Consider the following 8,448-nt stretch of genomic DNA (forward strand, 5'->3'; position numbering starts at 1 on the left):
TTAATAGAAAAACTTTTTCCTTTTATCCATAACACCACAAAAATCACATTAGAAACCACATGAACCCTGCATTTTCCTGAGAAAAACTCTTCAGAGTGAAACTTTCAAAGTAAAATTTTGAAAATAATTATGAAATGTTTTAAAAATTAACAAGGGTTATAGATAAGGGGAAAGCAAGCAGATAAAAACCACCAAGTTGACATGCATAAAATATAACTCATTTGCAGTTAAATTAATTTACTGTGAATAGAGTTTAGACAATAAAAAAATTAACAAAGAACTAAATATAACTGTAAAGGAAGCAACTAGTGTAATTGCCACTCTCTCCCATTCCCCTTAGGTGATTTCAAAAAACCCAGAACTCTATGAAAACCAGAAAATATTTTCTATAAACTAGCTTCTGCCATACAGCCAGTCTAGGATCAATAATATCATACACACACACACACACACACACACACACACACACACACAAAGGTGCCAGTTTTATTGCGTGTTTATTTAAGAATAGGGATCAAAGCTATCATTTGTGAAAATATACAGTAAGACAGTCCAACACACAATTTACTCAAAGGTCTATAGAGTAGGGCAGCTGACACATCACTGTTTACTGTTCTTTCTTTAGTATCTTATCTAATCCCTATTCTCAAAGAGAGTAACTCAGTGTCCTAGTCATGCATGATTCCCACTACATATACAGCTACCATGAAACAGAGTACAGTTTCAAAGAAATGTATCTTGAACCCCCTTCCCCTGCATCAGCCTCAGCTCCAACTTACTCTCCACATTCCTCTCATCACTGTTCCTGCAAGCATCTCTCACAGACTAGCTCCTATTCCTTAAACCCAAATCCAAGGATTACCTTCCTAAACAAGATTAACCACTCACCCTACCACAGATACCTAAATTCTCACCCACGTGGTCCTCTCACCAGCAAATTCCCAGCCTCAGAATCAGGCAGACAGGCCTGCTCAGTCAGGGCCCTGAACCAAAATTAAACAAAAGCAGAGTAGAAGTTCCAGTTGAACACATAACCAACAAATAACATCCATATGCCCAGATGGCAATGCAAAAACACAAATAGTATGAAAAACCAGGAAAATATGTCCCAACAAAACCCATGAGTCCTACAGAAGGGCAGAACCTTGAGAACCACCCTACAAAACCCCAGGGCACAGAATTTAAAAGAACAATCATAAACATGATCAAAGAATTACAAAACACAACTCAAAGAACTCAAAGAAGAAAGGCATAAACATTTGACAGAAGCTCAAGAACAGATATATAGCTTAATGAAATATCAAAAACAATTCATAATTTGACAAGCAAAATTACTAAAGAGATAGAAATAGTGAAGAAAACCTGTGGGGTCTCTCCCTCCCCTCGTGGGCCATTGGCCACCGATCCATGAGAACAAAGGGAGCAGAAGTGATGAATGGAGTCAGGACAGCCAGTGAGCACTGATGGAAGAAAGCCCTTCTGGGGAGGCAGGAAGCCCTTCTGGGGAGGCAGGTTCAGTGATACAGCTCCAGATTCAGTGATACAGCTCCAGACTCAGTGATACAGCTCCATTTATTCAGTGGGGGTTAGGGAAAATATAGTGTGGAGGCAGCAGCCAAAGCCTCAGCTGATAGGTGCTCAGAGTATGGTTTATTTACATGTGACAGGGGGATCCTATCATCTGACTATAGGGCAATGCCTAATTATTATATAGAAAAACCCTGGGGGTTTTATTGCAGGTAACTATGCCAAAGGTCATGTTCCAAATAAGGTCAGGCATCCGTGCTTGGTGGCACTTTCCAGATAAGTCAGGCAGAGAGCAGGAGGCCCCCCGCTGAGAAAGGGAGTCCTTCCATATAGCGCCTAGCCCCTTAGAGCTATCTGGACATGGAGCACTACAACCTTAGCAGCAGGGTCCTCCAACAAAAACCCAAATGGAAATGAACACAGGACTGAAAGACTCAATAAATTAAGTAGAAACAACAGGAGAAAGTCTCACAAGTAGAATGAATGAAATAGAAAACATAATATCAAGACTGGAGGATAAAGTTGAAGATCTGGACTCCTTAAGCAAAGACCATGCAAAATTCAAAAAAACACAGGAATGGAATACTCAGTAAATGTAAGACAACATGAAATGACCAAATCTACATATTATAGTCATACAGGAAGGAGAAGAAAATCAAACCAATGTCATCGAACAGATCTTCAGTAGGATTATAGAAGAAAATTTTCCTAAATTAAGGAAAGATATAGCTATAGAGACTCAAGAAGCCCAGAGAACACCATTAATAGAAAGTCCTCATGGCATATCATAGCAAAATCTTAAATGTACAGAACAATGAGAGGGTACTGAAAGCTGCTAGAGAAAAACAACAAGTTACATATAAGGAAAACCCAACATGATAACAGCTGACTTTTCCATGCAAATTGTGAAAGCCAGAAGCACCTGGAACAAAGTATTCCCAGTTCTAAACAACCATGGATGCCCACACCAAATATTTTATCCAGCAAAGCTATCTACCAAGGTCTAAGGGGAACAGAAAAATTTCCATGACACAAATAGGCTAAAAGAATTCATGTCTTCCAAACCAGCACTACAGAGAATACTTGAAGCAATATAAAGGACAAGGAAAGGAACAAGTATGCCCAAAAGGCTACAGAAATAAAATTAAGAAATGTATGTCAATGGAAACACAAAATAGGGCCACAAACACAAAGAAATTAAAATTACAGTACACAATCCACACCTTTTAATATTAACACTAAATATCAACCCCCAACCCTGTCAAAAGACACAGGTTGGTGTAATGGATAAAGAAAGAAAATCCATCTTTTTTTTGTCTTCAAGAAAGCCATCTCACTTTCAATGATAGACACTATCTTAGGGTGAAAAGATGGAAAAAAATATTCCAAGCTCTAAGAAGTAAGGAGGTGTTGCAATTTTAATATCTGACAAATAAAGTTCAAATTAAAACTTATCAGAAGAGATAAGGAGGGTTACTTCACTCTAATCAAAGGAACAATTGACCAAGAAGATATTACAATCATGAATATTTATACACCAAACTCTGGAGCACCCAATTTCTTAAAATCAGTAGTCTAGGACCATAAAACAGAGATTGGCACCAACTCAGCGATAGCGGGTGACTTTAATACCCCACTTTTTCATAAACAGGTCAACAGGACAAAGAATAAAGGGAGAGGCATTTGAATTAAATGACATTCTATATGAAATGGACCTAACACACACACACACACACATACACATATATACACATACACAGAGAAAGTTCAAAGAGTTCCTTGTGGTTGTTTTCTCTAAGCCACTGTGGAGAGAGAATATTCCACCCAACCACCAAAGAATACACTTTCTAATCAGAAGCTCATGAAAGTTATTCTAAAATTGACTACATCTGGGGCACAAAACAAATCTCAACAAGTACAAAATAATTGAAATAATTCCATGCCTTCTATCAGACCACATGCAATAAAACTTAAAATCAACAACAAAAGAAGCTCTAGCAAATACACAAACTCATGGAGATTAAACAACACATTCCTCAATCATGAATGTGTCAAAGACAAAATTAAGAAAGAAATAAAAGCATTCCTGGAACAAAACAAAAATGAGAACACAGCAAAACAAAACCTCTGGGACATCCTAAAAGCATTCCTAAGAGGTAAGTTTATAGCTCTTAATGCCTACATTTAAAAAATCAGAAAGAGAACATGTAAACGACTTGACAATACAACTCAAGACATTTGGAAAGGAAAGAACAAACCAACCCCAAACCTAGTAGATGAGAAGAAATAACAAAACTCAGAGCAAAAATTAATGAAATAGAAACAAAGAAAATAATACCAAAAAATCAATGAATCTAAGAGCTGGTTCTTAAACAAAATAGACAGACCCTTAGACCAGTTAACCAAAAGAGAGAAAGAGAAAATCCAAATTAACAAAATCAGAGATGAAAGGGAAACATCACAACATGCACCAAAAATATCTAAAACATTGTAAGGGAATACTTTAAAAAATTACACTCCAGGGGCTGGAAAGAAGGCTCAGGGGTTAAGAACACTGGCTGTTCTTGCAGAAGACCCAGGTTCAAATCCCAGCACCCACATGGCAGCTAACAACTGTCCATAACTCCAGTTCCAGATGATCTGACAGCCTCTTTTTCTGTCCTCCACGGGCATTGCACAAGATGGGTGCACTTACCTACATGCAGGCAATACATGCATACACATAAAATAAAAATAAATAAATAAAATATTTTTGAGTCTATACTCCATTAAATTTGAAAACCTAAAAGAAATGGATAAATTCCTAAAATCATGGCCACCACAAAAGTTAAACCAAGAGGAGATCAACAGCCTAAACTGACCCATAACAAATAAGGAAATTTAAACAGTAATACAAAACCTCCCAACAAATAAAAAGCCCAGGCCCACATGGATTCACAGCAGAATTCTACCAGACATTCAAAGAAAACCTACAACAAATACTGCTTAGATTATTCAAAAAGTTAGAAACAGAGGGAGAACTCCCATACTCCTTCTGTGAAGCCAGTATCATTCTAATATTAAAACCAGGTAAAGATACAAAAAAAAAATGTAGACCCATATTGTTAATGAACATATAGATGCAAAGATACTCAACAAAATATTTGCAAACCACATACAGGTACACATCAATAAGATCATCCATCATAATTAAGCCAGCTTCATTCCAGAGATACAGGGATGGTTTAACATATGTAAGTCAATAAATGTAATAAAACATAAAAATGGACTTAAAAACAAAATCCACATGGTCATCTCAATAGATGCAGAAAAAAGGCATTTGACAAAATCCAACATGCATTCATGTTAAAAATCCTAGAAGGTGTTAGTCTGGAAGGAACATACCTCAACATAATTAAAGTTGTATACAACAAACCATAGCCGACATCATCCTAAATGGAGAAAAACTGGAAGCATTCCCATTAAAATCAGGAACCAGACAGAGCTGCCCACTATCACCACACCTTTTCAATATAGTGCTTGAAATCCTTGCTAGAGCAATAAGACAAGAAAAGGACATTATTAAACGAGTACCAATTGGAAAAGAAGTGGTCAAATTATCCCTATTTGCAGATGATATGATATTATACATATGAGATCCCAAAAATTCCACTAGAAAAATGTTAGAATTGACAAGAATTCTGTAAAGTGGCAGGATGCAAAAATGAACTTGCAAAAATCAGTAGCCTTCATACATACCAATAACAAACAATCAGAAAAAGCACTAGAGGCAACCCTCCCATTCTCAATAACCTTAAAAAATATTTAAAGGAAAACCTCCCTTTCTCAATAGCCTTAAAAAATAAAATATTTAGGAATAAACCTAACAAAAGACATTAAAGATTTCTACAACAAAAATTTCAAAACTCTAAAGAAAAAGATAGAGGAAGACACTAGGAGATGGAAAGACTTACCATGCTCATGGATTGATATAATCAATATTGTGAACATGACCATCTTACCAAAAGCAAGTTATAGATTCAATACAATCCCAATCAAAATACCTATGACATTCTTCACAGAGCTTGACAAAAATCATCCTAAAATTCATATGGAATCACAAAAGATGTCAGACAGCCAAAACAATTTTGGGCAAAAAGAACAATGCTAAGGGGATCACCGTACAAAATCTCGGATTGCATTACATAGTTATAGTCATAAAAATAGTGTGGTACTGGCACAAAAATAGACACATAGCTCAATAGAACACAATAGAAGACCCAAACATGAGATCATATAATTTCAGTCACCTGATATTAGACAAAGGTGCTAAGAACACACAGTGGAGGAAAGATAGCATTTTCAACAAGTGGTGCTGGCAAAACTGGATCTCCACCTGCAGAAAAATGAAACTTGACCCTTATCTTTCACTGTGCACAAAAGTCAACTCCAAATAGATTAAAGACCTCAATATAAAACCTAAAACTCAGAAACTGCTAGAAGACAACATAGGCAGAACCTTCCAAGATATAGGCATAGGAAATGACTTTCTCAACCAGATACCAGCTGCTCAGGCACTAAGGTCAACAATCAATAAGAGGGACCTCATTAGATTACAGTTTCTGTACAGCAAAAGAAACAACTAAGGAAGAAAAGGAGAAACCCACTGAGTGGGAGAAAATATTCCGATATATATCCAGATATATATCCAACAGAGGAGTAGTATCCAGAATATACAAAGAACTCATAAAAGGAAGAAATAAGAAGATAAATGACCCAATAAAAAGATGGGTGATAGACCTAAATAGAGAGTTCTCAAGTGAAGAAATAAAAATGGCCAAGAGGCACCTTAAAAAGTGCTGAACATCCTTAGTAATTAGAGAAATGCAAATCAAAACCACTTTAAGATTTCATCTTACCCCAGTCGTATTGGCCAAAATTAAGAGAACAGAAGACTCCAAATGCTGTAGAGGATGTGGAGGAAGAGAAACACTCATTCACTGCTGGTGGGAATGCAAACTCGTGCAACCAAGATGGAAAGCAGTGTGGAAGGCCCTCAAAAAACTAATAATGTACCTACCATATGATCCAGTGATACCACTCCTTGGCATACACTCAATGGGCTCATCATACTGTAGAGATAACTGTACATCCTTGTTTGTTGCTGCTTTCTTCACGGTAGCTAAGAAATGGAAATAACCTAAATGTCCCTCAACTGATGAATGGTTAATGGAAATGTGGTACATCTATTCAATGGAGTTTTACTCAGCACTAAGAAAAGATGAAATTATGCAATTTGCAGGTAAATGGATGGAACTAGAGAGTGCTATACTAAGTGAAGTGACACAGACGCAGAAAAGCAAATGATGTATGTTTTCCCTCATCTGTGGATTGTAGCACCAATCCCATATATGTGGATATATAAATTCTGAAGTAACATGCAGGCCAGGTAAAGGCAAAAGATGCATGAAGGTAAAGGAAAAGAAACAACCAGAAAGGGAGATAGTAGGGAACAGATGCTACCTGAAGGAGGCGGAAAAATTGTGAGTAATCAATTGGCAGGGAGGAGAGGAGGGAGGGACATACAAGGGATCATGGTGTCGGGGAGGGAAGTCAGGAACAGAAAGATGGTGGGAGTCGGAAGGTACTGGGGGGAGGATAGGAATAATGGGAGCACTGAGACTAGGAAGGGAGGGAGGAAGGAGGCTGGATGGGAGAAAAAAGAGTAGAGACGAGTGAATCTTGGGGGGGCTTGGATACCCTAGAAACCTATGAGAAACGCATGCCGAGTGTCTAAACATTAAAGCATATGCATACCTAGGTGCTGTTTGGAAGGGAACACAGTGCCAGATAGAAGAGACCTCCCTTATAGCAAATAATATGCCATATAGCACTCATCAAAGAAACTTCTTTTTGCAAAGGATGGAGGCTACTGCAGAGTTGCACATCTGGTCAGGCATAGAAAACATACACCTAGGTGACACATCTGCAGTTGAATTCCTACAACCAAGGCTCATGGAGCATAGCAAAATAAGGGGTAGAGAGAGGGCTAATGAATCCCTCAACTCTCAGCAGTGAGGCTTCTGTGTAAACCAGACTGCATTACACACAGAAGACCTCAACTGGCCAAGTTTTGGAGAATAAGAGATTGTAGAGTGTAGAATGGGACTCCTATATGGAACCTCACCCACCCACAGCTCAGGGACCATTGTAGGAGGCGAAAAGATTGTAAGAGGCAGGGCTGGTTCATGAACATATGAGATGGAGGCTTCCAGGCCAATGCAGGCTTGCTCATGTGGTGGTATCCAACGTGGGACCCATGTCAGCTCAATTAAACAAGGTTCCAAAGGGGAAGTGAGAAATAGGTGATGGGTCAGCACTGGCTTGAGAACTATTTGAGACTGGTTGCTGCTGTGTGAGGGAGACTACGACTTACATACAATCACTGGATGGGCTGATTAGATTCCAGTGGAAGCATTTACACTGAAGGACATTTGGGTACAAACACCTGTAAATAGTACTCATCATGTATGGCAGAGTGCACAGGGTTTGCGGGAGGGGGAGCATGGATGGGGAGGGTGTCTGGATATGAGTGGGAAATATTGTATGAAATTTTGAAAGCTCAATTTTAAAAAAGGGTTTTTTTGAAAAAAAATGTTATCTCTGTTCTGTACGTGTCACAATGTGACTGATGTGATTTCTGATTGACCTCACTGTAGTCCCATGAATAATGTGTAATTCTTAAATCACATTATCTGAACTATGCTTCATCTCTTTCTATATTTATGCTGATTTTAATTATTCATCATAGGATGTTAAAGTATGGCTACTTTGTCAGTAATGCTTTTGTTGATTAGGTATCAGAGTAAGAATTTGCCAAAGTATTGTTCTCTCTTCTTTTCTCCCTCAGTGGTTATATATTTAATATTTATATATATTTAT

The sequence above is a fragment of the Nannospalax galili genome, unplaced genomic scaffold, assembly GCF_000622305.1.
Source record: "Nannospalax galili isolate Female #2095 unplaced genomic scaffold, S.galili_v1.0 scaffold139, whole genome shotgun sequence".
In the NCBI taxonomy this organism is placed as follows: Eukaryota; Metazoa; Chordata; class Mammalia; order Rodentia; family Spalacidae; genus Nannospalax; species Nannospalax galili.